Below are 16,772 nucleotides of genomic sequence, written 5' to 3' on the forward strand. Positions count from 1 at the left end.
GTAGCAGGCCCGGGGCCTGCAAGGCCTCCTTGGCGGTCAGAAGCCTGAGCTAGGAAATGCCAAGTTATGATGACGGGACCTTAGCAGCCCCTCTCTTCCACCTTTCAGACCCTGCTCATCTCTCTGTAAGCCAATAGGTCACTTTCCTTTGACCCTTACTATTGGACAATTTCCAAAACCCCTGTAAGGTATATAAACCCCTACTTCTGCCTGGTGTGGCAGCAGAAGCTGTCACTGAGAACCTTTGTGGAGGACACCAATAAAGAATCCCTGCGGGACCTTATACAGCGCTTCTCCTCTCTCTCCCTGCGTCTGCTGCGGCACCAGCAAGCTAAAGAGCTGAAATCACAAAGAGCTGATAATCACTAAGAGCTGAAATCACTTAAGCTTGCTTAAGTTTGCCTGTGGCTGGGAGCTACTTGGAATTCGGATGCTGTGCTGAGAGCCTCCCAGAGTTATCCTCGCCAAGGCAACCCACCAGGCATAGCCCGGCTGGAAACCGCCTCTCAATACCGTGCAGCATCTGATATTGCTTGTTAAAAACTCCACAGAGTGTGCTTTGGTTGGCAGTCCTTTTCCTGCATAGGACAGCATCTCAGTTCTGAAACTGGTATGTACTGATCTTTGATTAAAAGTGAGTTAGATGATAATACTTCTTCCACAAGGGGCACTTTATTGCACATATAATTTGAAAAAATTTCCTGCTCAAATCTGCTTAGATATGTTACTTTGCTTTCAATTTCCTCTTTAGTTCTAAGAGGTACATTACAAGCTTATATGCCAATACATGGCCTGGATACATATTAAGTTTCCCTTTGCTACATTAATGACACGTATTTTTCTTTCACAGTCAGTGTACAAATCAGAATTTATGCTGCTTTTGGTGAAGTGTTTCAGCTGCTGAATTCCTTCTACCTTCTTTCTCTCATTTGAAGTTTATTGATCATAAGTACCATAAGAATATGTCTGCTGAATGTGAATAAGACTGCTAGTGATTCTAGATCAGGAACCTCACAGTCTTCCAGTATATGTTTTCCAGCTCATTTGTGATATATAATGAATAACTAACTACTTTGGGCAACCTTGTTATCCACCAATTTCTCTGCTGATCGTGATGAGGATTCAATTTTCATTGCACTGTTTTAACTGACATATCTATACCTCATTGCTTTTATCCATAAAGATATCATTATTCCTTTTTTTTCTTTTTTATATTCAAGATCTTACATTTCAGTTTGGCCCTGTCTTGAAAGACTTAGAATATAGTTGTACGGACTGAGTCAATGCAGTCTTTCTTATTTTTTATGTTTAATATGTAGTCAGTATGCAGTAATAGATCTAATGTTAGTGAATCTTTAATATTTCACTCTTGTTCTGATTTTTACAATATGTAGAGCTGGAATACAGCTAGATCAGGGGAGCTCCCAGAAGGACATTACAGAAAACCCACATCTCTTGAAAATCCTGTTCTCGGAAAAGAAGTATTCTCCAGACAAAAGAGCTCTTCTTCTTGCCAGGAAAGGAGAGCTTTGTTCTTTGCCAGGAGAATGGGCTGTCTTTGATAAACTTCCTCTTGTATTACCTATGCATAAATAATAACCTGCTTTGATTTTGAATTTATTTCTCTTGTCAGACAACCTGTGGGAATTGTGTGTGAAATCTGGTAATAATTAATATCTTCAATACTGATGTGTCATTTTGATTCATTTCCTTTCTCCTGCATGCAAGGTCTAACTTAATGTTTTCAGTACAGCGGATGTCTTTTCCTTCCCACATTCTGTCCTCATGTAGCTTGTAGTAATTGGATGGGGTTCATAGTTGTTACATCATATTTGCTATTTCCAGAATTGAGATGTGTTTTCATTTCCTGGCAGGCCATTTTATGGGAATTTATCATAATTCAAAATCTAATTGATCATTTTCTTCCTCTTCCTGTACTGTCACACAAGAAAGCAAAATGATCTATCTTTTAATGAGTCCATTTTTCCATTTCCTTTTGAAATTCTAGAATGATAATGAATTTTCCTGTTTAAGTATTTAAGCTATTATTATTATTATTATTATTATTATTATTATTAAGCAAATCCCAATGGATTTTCTTATAATCAAAACTATAACATTCTTTGTGATTTAGCTTAGAACTCTTGATTCATCTTAGAGCTGTTGTCAGCCTGAGATCCATTTTTTCCTGTCTTGTTTGTTCAAATGTTTAAAAAATACTGGATATTTTATTCAATTTATGACATAATAGACATTTCATGAGAAGAATCATCTTGGAAAATTTATGACTAAGTACTGAGTAATTAAGAGTACTAAGTAAATATTTCAAGAACACCTTTCCTAACTTACATCTTTTCCTTACAATGTGGACAAACATCTGAAATGTAATCTTCAGGCAATACATTCTTCCAGAAGGTTCCAAACTATCAGTTTAAAACTAGCCAGCCACTAGGTCACTCAGTCACTCCTCCTGGCCCCATCTGGATTGGAGAGAGAATCAGAAGTTTAAAAGTAAGAACAATTGTAGGTTGAAATACAGATAGTTTAATGGGAGAGAAAAAGAAGAAAATAGCAATAACAAAAAAGAAAAAAAAAAGAATATAAAACAAGTGATGGAAATGAAAGCAGTTGCTCACCACTTCCAGCCCATTGACAAACAGCGGCTGCCCCGCCAGCTTCCCTCCTATTTTATATCCTGAGAGTGGTGCCATACATTATGGAATATCCCTTTGGCCAGTGTAGGTCAGCTGTTCCTGGCTGTTTCTCCTCTCAAGATTTTGTGTTCCACCCGCCTTCTTGTTTAGTTTAAACAGAACTTAGCAATCACTAAACATCACTGTATTATCAGTAATTTTCTCATACCAGATCCAGAAAACAAGACTGTACCAGCTCCTAGAAGAAAAATCAACTGTATCCTAGCTGAAACCAGGACACAGACTAACACTGAGAAGTTAGGGTTTTGTACCATTAAACATTCTAAATTAGATCTTTCATTATCTGGGCTAATAAATGATTATTAAATCTAAAGCTATGAGACTCTAAAACACAAATACTACCATTAGACTGTCTGGTTTTTTAGTGTGTTTGTTAAGAAATTTTAATTTCATCCTCTTTCATAGATCGAAACAACATGTTGCTGGACATTAGGAATGTGCTTAGCTTATGTAAATACTGTTTGATTAAGTATCATTCATAAAGTAGCCCTCTTCCAGTGATGCCCTCTTCTTTTGGTCATTAGCGCAGGGTAAGATTTAACTCTTATTACTCCCATATGTCCTTTTTTGTTTGCAACTATGACACAAGTGAAAAAGTCTAAATCATATATTAAAACCCAGATCAAGTAGTCGTTTCTACCTTTTCTCTGCAGCTTTATACACTTCATCTTTGGGGAAAAAAGAAAAGAAAAGAAACATTTTACAAAGTATGTTTCCTCCCTTTAGATTAAGGTTATACTTATTAAGGGATAATGTATTTAAGCTGAAATGTCCTAATAACACAGACTTATAATGAAAGGCTTGTCAAGTGTTTAATAGTGATACTAAGTGAATATTATGACGCTGCAAAATATGATCAAAGCCAATCAGATACTTTTCCTAGGTCATATACCTCCAAACTACTAAATTGTTAAATTGCTAGCCATTAAGCTCAATCTCATTCCTTTTCCTTTGCTCAATAAAAATTGAACATTCTGATGAACAACTCCATGTCAGAAACACCATCAAAGTTCATCTGTGCCAGCAAACTGTTTTTCTAGGGGCACCTTTTGGGTTTAAACAGCAGTTACGATGACAGTAATGATTCCAGTGTACCTCTGATTCAAAGATTACAAAAATACTTGTGTTACAGATAGTTAACCTGTACTTACTATTTGTTTCACACTCCTTGTTAAATATTATGAGCAGACATATTCAGCCAGAAGCACAGTAAGAGAAAAATATGTTGCATCAGTTCTGTGCAGAGGACCAGGCTGGGGTAAGCATGCCATAAAACTCTGCATACTGTTTTTCTCTGTGTAGCTAGATCTTCAGCAGCTACTAAAGTCAGGAGACAGTGAAGGATTGAAGGAGGAAAAGGAAAGCCCTTGCACTTGAAGATAATACTCCTAGGGCTGGAATTAATCTAGAATGGGGAATGGGTGATGTCTAACATGCACTCAGATTGCTGAAGATTTCATTTTAATATTTGTGATGTACAAATAGAAGCTGTCTGTGACCAAAACTTATTGTTTAAAAGGGGGGAAATGTGATTTTTGGAAGCTAATATGAGAGGTCTTGTATAGTGAAGATTTAGAACCTGCTCTGGAAAGAATTAAATTGTTGACCAGGGTAACTGTAGAAATTGATGCCTTTAAATCTACCTGTGTTCACCGTTCAGTTAGTATCAGTGAAGAAAATTGAGTTAATACACCAGCACTCGGTTCTGTTTGGAGGGAAAGCACCTTCTAAAACCCTCTAGAAAATTCCTGTTCTATGAAGTTTAGGGTGGAGCTGCCCCATTTACTGACCTGAATTGTTACTGTTCCAGCCACCAGAGAATCATTAAAATGTACAATGGAGCACCACAATACCAGATCCTGAGAATTCCATAAATCTATGTTATAACAGAGAACATAACAGAATACTGAAGGGAATTCACTGTGCTTCTCATGCAGATTTAGGCTTCAGTGTACAATTTAAGTAAAATGAGTCCTTATCAAAATGGAGATCTAACATTTTGGTGTAGAAATTCTGGGACTTTCATATGAGGCTACAGATTTCTTAGGACCAGTACTTACATAGATATAAATATATACCTTATCTATATCATATATATTTTTTATGTACTTGATATGTATACACACACATATGCACATGCATCATTTGTACCAACAAACTAATCTGATAATGATATACACATAATGGGAACATATATGCATGTACATTTTATACTATGAGAAATGGCTGTATTGGCTAAAATGCCTCTTTGGAGGAATGTTTTATGGAATGGGTATGTTGCCACATAAAACTTTGACTAGGATAATTATAATGCATTTCAATTTCAAGGCAAGGCATAAATCAACACACTTTACAGTTTTGCTTTCAAAAAATCCTCTGAAAACCCTCATATGTTCAGCTGGCTTTTAAGATATATGAATGTGTTTAAAAAGCTGTGTTTCATTATTGAAAATGTTGTTGGTAATTCATGGGCCTTAGCAGAGCACACATATTCATCCTGGCAAACCTAAGTGTTCTCACTGTTGCTTGTCACCTGAGAAAAAATATAAATTAAACAAAATATACAGGTGACAAAACATGACTGAAGTTTTTTTTAATATATCATAAATTTTTCAGTATTTCTGAAAGCTCCAGATAAGTTAAATGTCAAAATTAAATTACTCCACTGAGTTATACTGTGAAAAAAAAGTGATAAAAATGTGTGACACATCTAATCTTATCACATTTAGTTGGGGAATGCCCAGATTATCTATTTTGAACATCCAGTTGAAGGCTGGATGAACGGAGTACCTCCAAATGTAAATGAAGGGCAGATTCAGGATCTCTTCATGAAACCAAATTGCCACAAGTCTATAGGTCCTGATGAGATGCATCCCAGGGTTCTAAGGGAGCTGGCTGATGTTTTCCCTGAGAGTCTCCTTTGTATTTGAAAAGGTGTGTCAGTCAGGGGAAGTCCTCCGTGACTGGAAAAAGGGAAATATTACTCTGATTTTTAAAAAGGAAAGAAAGGAATCCCCAGGGAACTCCAGACCAGTGAGCCTCACCCCCATGCTTGGGAAAATCACAGAGCAAATTTTCATGTAAACACCATTAAGGCACATGCAAGACAAGGAGGTGATCCTTGACAGCCAGCATGGCTTTACCAAGGGCAAATCATGGGCAGCCAATCTGGCGGCCACACATGAAGGAGTGCTTGCCATGGTCAACAAGAGATGATTGACTGGTGAATCTACCTAGACTTCTGTACTACCTTTAACACAGACCTAAATATCATCCTTATCTCCAGACTGGAGAGACCAGAATTTGAAGGGCAGACTATTCAGTGGATAAGGAGATGGATGGATGGATGGATGGATGGATGGATGGATGGATGGATGGATGGATGGATGGATGGATGGATACAGAGAGTTGTGGTCAATGGCTCTATGTCCAGGAGGCGGCCTGGGATGTCCCTCAGGGCTCTGTCTTGGGACTGGCGCTCTTCAATATCTTCATCAATGACACAGAATAGGACCAAGTGCTCCCTCAGCAAGCTTGCAGAGGGCACCAGGCCAAGCTTTGCATTTGACACAGCTGGATGGGATACCATCCAGGGTGACCTGGACAAGATTGAGAAGTGGGCCCTATGAAAACTTAATGAGGTTCAACAAGTCCAGGTTCACCTGGGTGGGGCTGATGCCTTCCCCTTGTCCTAAAAATAAAGAGCCAGACACAGTTAAGGGATAAAGGTTTTTTACCTCAGTATTCAGTAAGGGTCTTTATGGTGCACCACTTCTCCAAGGTGGAATATGTCGAAATGCACACACAAATTGATTGCATATAGAATTTTATGGACCTTACAAATTAGCATATCCAAAAAGGATGCCCCAATGAGAGTCTTGAATTAATAGCATGAAATTCCCCTATCCCAAAGAATTCCCCCCTGTATGGGCCTAATGTTAATTTATGGGATGCATTCTAAAGAGGACATTGGTTTTTCAAGATAGCACTTTCCATTTATATTTCTATATTTCATTTTTCATATAGAGCATTTGGGAATGCTATTATCAACTGATTATAAAGACTAAATACAGAGGATAAAGAATAATTGTCAATGTTTAAAGTAAACCAATACATGCCTTTCCTCTGAGGAATCCACTGCTGTGGTGAATACTGATACATCTTTTGACATTGAAAGTGATGAGTTAGGTGTAATTTCAGATCAAGACAGCAGATTACAAGGTCAAAAGCTATCCACTTGAGATAAATCTTATGTCATCATACAGAACTTAAAATCTCGGATATAGAAATTCAGTAACAGAATAAACAGAGTGCTGCCATTCTTTTTCTTTTTAAATTTATGTCTGAGAGAGGCTATAGTTATAATTTAAGACAAAAGATAACAGAATAAAATAGGAAGCCAAGCTGGAGCTCTTCTAATGCCTTTAGATCCCAATGCATCCAAATGAGGCTTTCAGCTTCCTGAGTGGACACACATGCTAAAAGCAAATGTTCCATAAACATTCCCAGTGGACCTGAACGTGGCCACAGCCTCAACCACAAGGATCAGACTGATTTACTGTCTGTCTAGGTACCTCTTCTGTTTCTTGCCATAGAGAAAGAAAGGTTTGGTAGCTAGCTCTGAGGGCAGAAAAATCCACAATGTGAATACTCCTAGCAGCTCTAATAGGAATGATAAGACCCACTCCCACTGTTTCTAATAACTGTCTGTGAAAATCTCCATGTATCTGCCAGCTTGTGGTGTATATGTTTCTGGTGGATTCTGAAATTTATTTGCTTTACCAATATTTTTTTAAAAGGAAAAGTCAGAAGAAGACTGATTTTTTTAAAATATATCTATTAAAACAATTATATTCCAAAAGATCTGTTACAACGCCTGCTACATCTTTCTTAATGAAAATGTAAATATCAGATCCTCACTGTACTTTTTGTAACCAAGGGGCTCAAAAGTGTTGTGCTCCCATTAAGGAGAAATCAGATTTCACATCAATAAGTGTAGACAGAGAAGAAACTGCAAGACCAAAAATTGTATCTGTAGCTATGCAACTACTGAAGAATTTCTCACAGAGACGGTGAAATGTAGTTCACAGGTAATAAAGGAATATTTCCTTCTCTACAAGCAAATCTCAAAAAGTAGGCCAGAAGAACCACAGTTAAGAAACTAAACACAAACAGGTCATAAAGCCACATAACACATAATCATTGCATGTCAGTACATTGCTGCATTTAGTAACACCAAAATAATTTCTAGCAAAATCTGTACAAGAGCTTCAATAATCCAGTTACCTGGCCAGAAAGTCAGGGAAAGAAACATAACACTCAAATTTATAGGGCCTCAAAATTCAGATTCTGAAGCCAGAATCACCAGAAATGAGTCACACTGGAATGTCACTCACCATCTACATTATATTCAGTTCTGACTGAAAATGAGGATGACTGAAATGCATTTAAGATATTTGTCCTTAAGTTACTGTGAAACCACAAAGGAGGAATATAACAAAGCTATTCTGGTATAAAACATGTGAAAATCCATTTTTAGAGCAGTCTCACAGAACAGGAAACACAAAATATTTTTTAATTTAAAATTATGTTCTCAATATAAAAATAAAATGAGAAATAATACAATGCTAAATAGTTTAAACTTAAACATCGTTAAATCAGTGAAATCCACCAAGTCTGGCACCAAGCTCTTCTAGATGCTGAGTTACAGATTTGGCCACAAACTGGAGACACGTGAAGAAGGAATAGTCATGTGATTTTGAAAATTTAAAATGGCCACAGATGCCAGCATATGTTATTTAGCTCAGATTTAGAATCATTGACTTGCTTGCTAGTCAGAGTGCTAGCTAACATCAACCACAGTTTTAACCATTAAATTATTCTTATTCTTATTCTTATTAGTTTTCTGATCCTTGTTAGTTATATTCCCCTTACTACTCACATCTTCATTAGGAAATATCTTTAGGTTTTAGGCTTTACGTCTTTGATCTATTTGGATTCACGGTTGTTTGCAACTGCCCTGGTAATTTCTTCTGTCTTGTACAGCCTCCAGTGCAGACAATCCAGTAGAGTTTGCCTTAGGCCAGGTAAGGTTTAATTTTTGTTGTAAAAAGCAAGCAGGCTTGCCAGGTGTTTCTGAAGGTGGAGACAGTTACAAACAAGAGACTGAAATAAAACTTTTGCAATGGATAGGGAAATCAGAACATAGGAGCACTCTTTTTTTGTTGCATTTCTATCTTTCCATATGTGGTTTGCCATTAAATGACAAAAAATACCCCAGAGGTTTTAACTGTTTCTTAGTAAGCAGGATCTTGATAATCTCTTTAAACACCAAGAGTCTCAGGGTATGATGGAGTATCAGATGAAAATCAGGAATGTTTCATCTCTCATTCATGTCTAAACCTAAAACAAAACCAAACTACATTGCTTGTGGTAACACAGATATAGCCAAAACTATCTACAGTAAACCAAACTTCTTCCAACAGTAACATATACAGAAATTTATATGTTATGGGTAGAAGGAATAGATTAGATGGATGTGTACATTTTTTCTAATTCTCGGTTGTAACCTTAGACTACTGATTCCCATTAGATTATCATTTTGCTAATTTCTACTGGTTCTCTAATGACAAGTTTCCTCCACTCCTCACAGATTTATGCCCTTTATTCACTAGTACCATCTGTTGGTAAAAAAAAAAAAACCAACACAGATTTACCAAACAAATAAATATTAATATCTAAAATAATTTGGTGGCTTGGAAAATGTGTTACAACCTAGAAACTTTCACAGATTTTTTAGCTTTTGTTTTCTGTCATTATGTCTGCTTCCAAGGCTTGTGTAGACAGAACTCATCTAAAACACTCTTGTGGCAGAATCTAAACCAAATACATGGGAAAGTAGATGGTGGATTGATCTAGTGCTCTTCACAAGCCTGAGAAAACTTTTTAATTTTCTTTCTCAGATTAAATAAAATGACATGCTTAAGTGTCATCAGAATTTAAGTTTTCATGTACACTTTGACGTTGAACTATTTCTCATAGATTATAAAAGAGAAAGAGTTTTAATATTAAAGTCCTGTAAGTCCTGTAATTCTGAGGAAGGGGAGGGAAGGGGAGGGGAGGGGAGGGGAGGGGAGGGGAGGGGAGGGGAGGGGAGGGGAGGGGAGGGGAGGGGAGGGGAGGGGAGGGGAGGGGAGGGGAGGGGAGGAGGGAGGGAGGGAGGGAGGGAGGGAGGGAGGGAGGGAAGGAGGGAGGGAGGGGGGGAGGGAGGGGGGGAGGGGGGGAGGGAGGAAGGGAGGGAGGGAGGGGGGGAGGGAGGGGGGGAGGGAGGGAGGGAGGGAGGGAGGGAGGGAGGAAGGAAGGAAGGAAGGAAGGAAGGAAGGAAGGAAGGAAGGAAGGAAGGAAGGAAGGAAGGAAGGAAGGAAGGAAGGAAGGAAGGAAGGAAGGAAGGAAGGAAGGAAGGAAGGAAGGAAGGAAGGAAGGAAGGAAGGAAGGAAGGAAGGAAGGAAGGAAGTTCTCTGACCTTCACCTGCAGTTTTATATTTCAGGATAAAAAATATTTTTCTGTCCAGGAGCTCCATAGTATATATATGTCTATATGATAGAGACAAATTTTCCTGATGTCAGGAAATAGCAACATTTCCCTCAATTTTGTATTTAAATTATCTTCTCTTTCTGTCTTGAGTAAAAACAGTCAGGAGAAACCTATTAGTGATAACATTTTTGAATTGAACCCAGATTGAACCCTTTTGATTGTAAGGTGTTTCCTTTGGTTTGCATAAATGAGCCATTCTTGCAGTGGTTTTTCTGAGCTCAATTCTGCCATCCATTTATTTGCATTTTGGCTAGTGAACAACTTATTTTCAACCACAGCACTATATTATACTCTGCACACAGGAAAAACCCAACAACTTAAGAAGATAACAAAAATCCCCAACCCAGCTGACTTGGAGAGATTTCTTCTACCATCCAATGACACTCTTCTGTTTTAAAACGAATTTATGTTAATGACCCTCTAGCCTTACTCCAGTAATGCTCAGTAAGGTCTAGCAAACTACAAGGTAATACTAGTAATTTCCTTAATGTTGTATCTTTTGAATCAAAGAATTAACTGCTAATGTGATTGAAATAGTAGCAAGTTACAGCTTGCATCTTCAGATCTTTTATTATTAATGTACCATATTATAATATTTTTTCTCATAAATTCATAATTTTTTTTTCTCTCCACCGATCTTTCAAGATATTTGCAAGATTAAAAAAATTAAAACCAACAGAAAACAACCACAAAAACCAATCTGTACTGATTCAGAAAAATATATCCTAGCTTTCTATTAAATTGAATTTTATTTTACTGGCTTTAATTTTGTCTCTCCCCGACTATTTAGTGGTCTATTATTTAACATATTACTTGTATTATACAACTATTAAATGTGTAGGTATAGTTAATGAACATATTTTTTTCTACATGTATATTCCTTTGTGAGTTTTCTTCTTATGCAGGTGCCAGTCCTGCAGTAGAACATTCCTCCCTGTGCCTGCAATTATGATTTATATGATTACTTTTACTAGTCTTCAGCTATTCATATTCCAAGTACCTATTAGCTTTCCTTTACTGAAGATATTAAGAAACAAACATGTTTGTATATGATTAGTCTTTCAAAACATAGAATCCATCATAAAACAATATAAACTGGCTTTTTCTTTTTTTTTTTTTCTATGATGGAAGAGAGGCTGACTCTGCTCAAAGATTGTAGAATGGAAATTCTTTTTAATTAAAATAGAAACCCAACCAAATAATTTAACTAGTCTTCATCTTTTTGCTTAGCCCATAATGTATTCCTCCTGTATTTGTATGATAAAGACCATTTATTGAGCATCACTACCCAAATTATACAGTTTTGATGTTGGATCCTAAGACTGTCATCTAGTAAGTAACAAACAAAGAGTATCTGTGAGCAGCTGACCAATAAATTGGACTTCATCAAAAATTCAATACCATCTAGCAAAGCATTGGGATATTGCTGGCTTCAGTTTATGGAAAAGGATTTTCACAGAGAGTGTACTAATCATGCAAAACGATGGTTGAAAATAACTGTTGGATTGGCATATTAATGATCAGAGGAGACCGATGTAAATGTCATGAACTATTGGGAAAGAATAAACTGAGCACTACTACAAGTCCTCATGTGTTCCCAGTGTGCAGAGATAAAAATTTTATCACAACAAACAGCGTGGTAGTTTGCATGAATTATTAAATCATATGCATACAAGAGGGTTTGTAATTAAACAGAAAGACTTACTGAGTATTATAGTAACTGACAATGTCTAGAGCCTGAAAAGTCCAGCTATAAGTCAAGAGACTAGCATATATGACTGCTTTTAATCTTGTGTGACAATTTGTGAGTTATTAATTTATAACATTTTTTGGATGTTGCCAAAGTGGAGATGAATGTACAATTAGTCTTTCAGCATGCATATGTCATTAATAAAAAATATTAAGCATATAGCATTATTTATATGCAATCACTTTTGTCTGTCACAATAATAATAAGTCCATTATAATAAACTTTTTAATGCAGAAATTTAGTTTAAATTTATTATGTTGTCCTTTATGCATTATTATGTATGAGTCTCTTTAATATGCCTTCTGTTTTACATTTTTAGCAACGGAATCACATGCTCAAAACTCTCAAGGGCTTATTTTGTATTTCAGTGATGAACAATTCAGCCTTAAGGTACTTAATTCAGATTATAAGGCCTGTGACATTTGGAATAATACTGGAGGTTCCTTTTCACCCCATTATGTACACAAAGTCTTGCAGTATGCTAATGTGTGCAGAAGGTCAGTAGCTCTCCTTTCTTATTGCCCTCTACCCATAGAGAAAATAAAGAACGTACTTTGTATAAACAAGTAAAAGTTTTCAATTATGTTTTCCCTTCATAACCTGAAGTACAGGGAGACATCAAATAGGTTTATATTAACTCTCTTCTTTCCTTACTTATTTTACCTATTATAATGGATTAAGTTACATTATTCTTCTCCCCTGGTTTGTGACAATGCTGAAGATGTTAAATAGTTGACTGACATTACTTCATTTTAAAAAAAGGAGGAAGTACACAGGGGTACAAACACTAAAGAAACTAGCCCTGAAATTCTCAGCATGAAAATCCCAAAGGGGAGAAAGTTTTTCATCCCTTTCTGAAAAGCCTAAGCGCCAGTACTTATACTGTGAAATACAGTTTCAGTACTCTAGTATGACACCAGTCCAAAGTAATTAGCTCTGTCAGGACTGGAAAATTTCTGCAGCATATCACAGAATCACAGAATCACATATGTGCCATAACCATACACATTAAGAATGAAATCTTTCCAGTTTGAGGTAGCTATGAGGCAATCACATAGCAAGATTCCACCAAGTTCTCCACTTGCCTCTATCTCTGTATAAAAACTTGTGGTTTTTTCCTTGAAAAGTACTGACTACTCTACTTTATGTATTTTATGCTTTAAATTGGTTTGAGGGGTTCTTGAACAACTATTCAATTACTATATCACACAAAATTAATTACTTGCATTATATATTCTTTATAATGACTTTATGCAAATTTATATTCCATTTTTAAAGAAATTTTTTGAACTTTATGAAGTTCTTTCCCAGACCAGCTGTGCAAGTCTCTAGGCCAGTATAATATTAGAAGTCTTAATGTCACTTGGAAGGTTCTAAAAAATTCAGAATCAAGCTCAACAGGACAACACAAACTTTTACAATAGAGAAGTTTCTATCTGATACTGAATAGCATTTAGATGTACTTTAACTGCACGTAAACTCTGGTTACCCCTGTAGATATACAGAAATGAATCAAAAGTAAAATTATTCCAAGCAGCTTTTAGGGTTTTGCTTCTGTACTAATTACAGACAAATAATAGCCATGATGATAGAATCATGGAATCAATCATACAATCATTCAATGACTTGGGGTGGAAGGGACATTAAAGATCAGCCAGTTATAACCACCTTGCCATGGGCAGGGACACATTCCACCACCACCAGGTTGATCCAAGGTCCCCATCTAACCTGGCCTTGAACATTTCCAGGGATCGGTTATCCACAATTTCTCTGGAGAACCTGTTTCATTGTCTCACCACCCTCAGAGTGAAGAATTTCTTTCTAGTATGAATTTAAACCTACTCTCTGCCAATTTAAAGCTGTTTCTTCTTTCCCTATCCTTACATGTTCTTGTGAAAAGTCCCTCTCTGGCTTTCTTCCAGTCCACCTTTTAGCTGAAGCCTGCTATCATGGTCTTCCCAGAGTCTTCTCTTTTCCAGGCTGAGCAACCTCAATGCTCTAAGACTGTCTTAATAGCAGATATGCTCCAGTCCTCTGATCATCTTCATGCTCCTCCTCTGGACCTGCTCCAACATGTCCTTGCTCTTCTTATGCTGGAGGCTCCAGTACCCCATGTGGGGTCTGACAAAAGTGGTGAAGAAGAAAAGAATAACTTCTGTTGACCTGAAGACCAAATTTGGCAGGCATTATTTGCAGTTAGTGAAACCATGTTGGCTCATGTCATCATTTTCAGCATGTCTTGACATATACCCCAGGAGGATCTGCTCCATGGTCTTCCCTGGCACTAAGGTGAGAGTGATCATTCTGTAGTCCCCAGGTCTTTCTTTCTTTCCGTTTTAAAAATAGGAATTGTATTTCCCCTTTTCCAGACTGCCACAACTTCTCAAATATGATGGATAGTGGCTTAGTCATGTCATCCGCCAGTTCCATTCGGGACCTGCTGATGCATCACACCAAGTCCCATGAGGGGACTGCTTAGTCAATCTAAGTCTCTCCTATAGTGGTTTATTGTGGCAGACCTCTGCTACAATGTCACCTGTCCCAGCCCTCACTTTGTTCCTGACCATAAACTGTCAGTTCATACCTCATCCATCCCCAGGCAGAGGTCCATGATTCCATTTGGTCATTGACAAAGAGGCCAACACTCCCTCCTTGTCTCCCCTGATTGTCTTAAGGAAATTTTACCTCTAGCTCTGGTGCTCTACAGATGCTGTAATGAATTTAACAGAATTAGTCTGTCTGTACAGTAATTTCTCTTTTTTCTCCATCTGTGTGATATCTGTTTAGCTCAGATTTAACTCTGAACTGCTTTTTTTATTAGATTGTGAGAAGCTTAGCAAAAGAAAACCTTTTCTTTTTGGACATCTGAAGTGCATTGGAATTCAATAACAGCACATTTCCTCTCCTGTTCACAAAACTTGGACATTATGCTTTACTTAAAAGATAATATGAAGAATTTCAAATAATTTTTCTATTTGACAAAAAGACTCATTTATACAATGAGCAAAGCTGATTACTTTTATTTTTTCAGTATTGTACTGAAATGCAATATGAATATGTGGTATTTTAATTTTTTTTTGTGTATTTGTACCACAAAACATATAACTAGAACCTGTACCTGAAGTCAAGAACAATTATTTATTTTAGCAATAATTTATTAAAATGCAGGAGCTTTTAAACTGTAATACTATTTCCTTCTGAGGAATAAAACAACTCAACACCCATTTATGTTTTCCTTTAAAAATAGAGGTATTTCATACCCAAGTATTTTGCAATGTTAAGGGGTTAATCATGCTAGTGCAATCAAATCAAGTATAATTGAAGAACTGAAGAAGAAATCTTTATCTGTTTGGGTTTATAGGATTTTTTAAATCAAACAGTTTATGCTCTTGAATAAAATATCTGGCTCACACAGACAAGAAAAAATCTATATGGAAGTCAAAAGATAAAAGTTAGATATCTAAGGAAAAAAAAAGATGATTAGTTACACAAGCTAACATTTAAAAATATTACTGTGAGCTTTCTTATGTATTTTAATGCAATTCTTTTCCCCACAATTTTAATTTTATAGGAAAATCAGCTTTCTTTTCATTGTTTACCCACTTATTTGGAATCTGACACTAAAATAACTCAGCCAAAAGCTTTTTGGTTAGCTAAGCAACATTGGTTAACTAAGCAACATCCACTAGTAGCCAAAATAGATACCTGCTAAAATGGAAATTAATATCCTGTAACTGAAAACTGAGATTACTTCATGCAAGTATTCAGCTATAACATAATCTTAAAAATTATCTTCAAAAAAAGATCTTGCACAATAAGTACTCACTTGTTTGTTGGACATTTGTTCTTCATTACTTTACAGTGCAAGTGTTTCTGTGGCCATTTCACGCTTCCACACCCATGCATCTGTTAACATAGGAGGGTAAATATCTGTGACACTTCAGTCAGTCCTGGAACATGAGTACTGAGAGTTTTTTTTCTTTCAGTGACTGGAACAAAGTTCTTCAGTGTAAAACCATCAACTAATTCTGACTGCAAATTGGATTACGTAGCTAAGTAGCTAGAAACCAGGTATTTCCAGTTTTTCACTGCAGTGTCTCAAGACGTACAGCTTCATGTTGTACTTCAGACTTCTAGGTCTTCATCTCAAATGATGGACTCCCTTTTAACCTACCTGGATACTTAACCACATAAGATTTTCAGAACATTTTCACAGCATCCTTCTCACAGTATCATCTACGTTTTCCCTCCAGTTCTGTCCTACATTTAACAATTTTTGGTATGCTTTTTCTGGGCACACAAGTACTTTCCCTACTTCTGATATCACTGATAAAAGACAAGTCTAGGAAAGAAGGAGAATTACTAAGAAAAGGCAGTACCAACCTCGCAGTTAAATTACCTCCTCACTATTCTCTTTTGTGCTAGATATATATATCATAGAATATAGTCTCTTTCTGTTCTGAGTCTAGAATAGTAATGATCATCAGAGGGGAATTTTTGCTCGGTGTTGTCCATCATTATCAGCAAGTCAATGTCTCACAAATTACATTCATTCAGCTTTGAATGTGTTGTTGGTGAAAGAAGCAGTCATGAAGCTACATTTAGAAAATTACAAAAAATGTAATACAGGGAAATCAGTTAAAGGCCTAAAAACCACAGGCAAAACCCCACTGTTATTTCTTCCTTGTTTAAAAGCACTGTCTGAGAAATGGAT

The sequence above is a fragment of the Passer domesticus genome, chromosome 1 (genome assembly GCF_036417665.1).
Source record: "Passer domesticus isolate bPasDom1 chromosome 1, bPasDom1.hap1, whole genome shotgun sequence".
In the NCBI taxonomy this organism is placed as follows: domain Eukaryota; kingdom Metazoa; phylum Chordata; class Aves; order Passeriformes; family Passeridae; genus Passer; species Passer domesticus.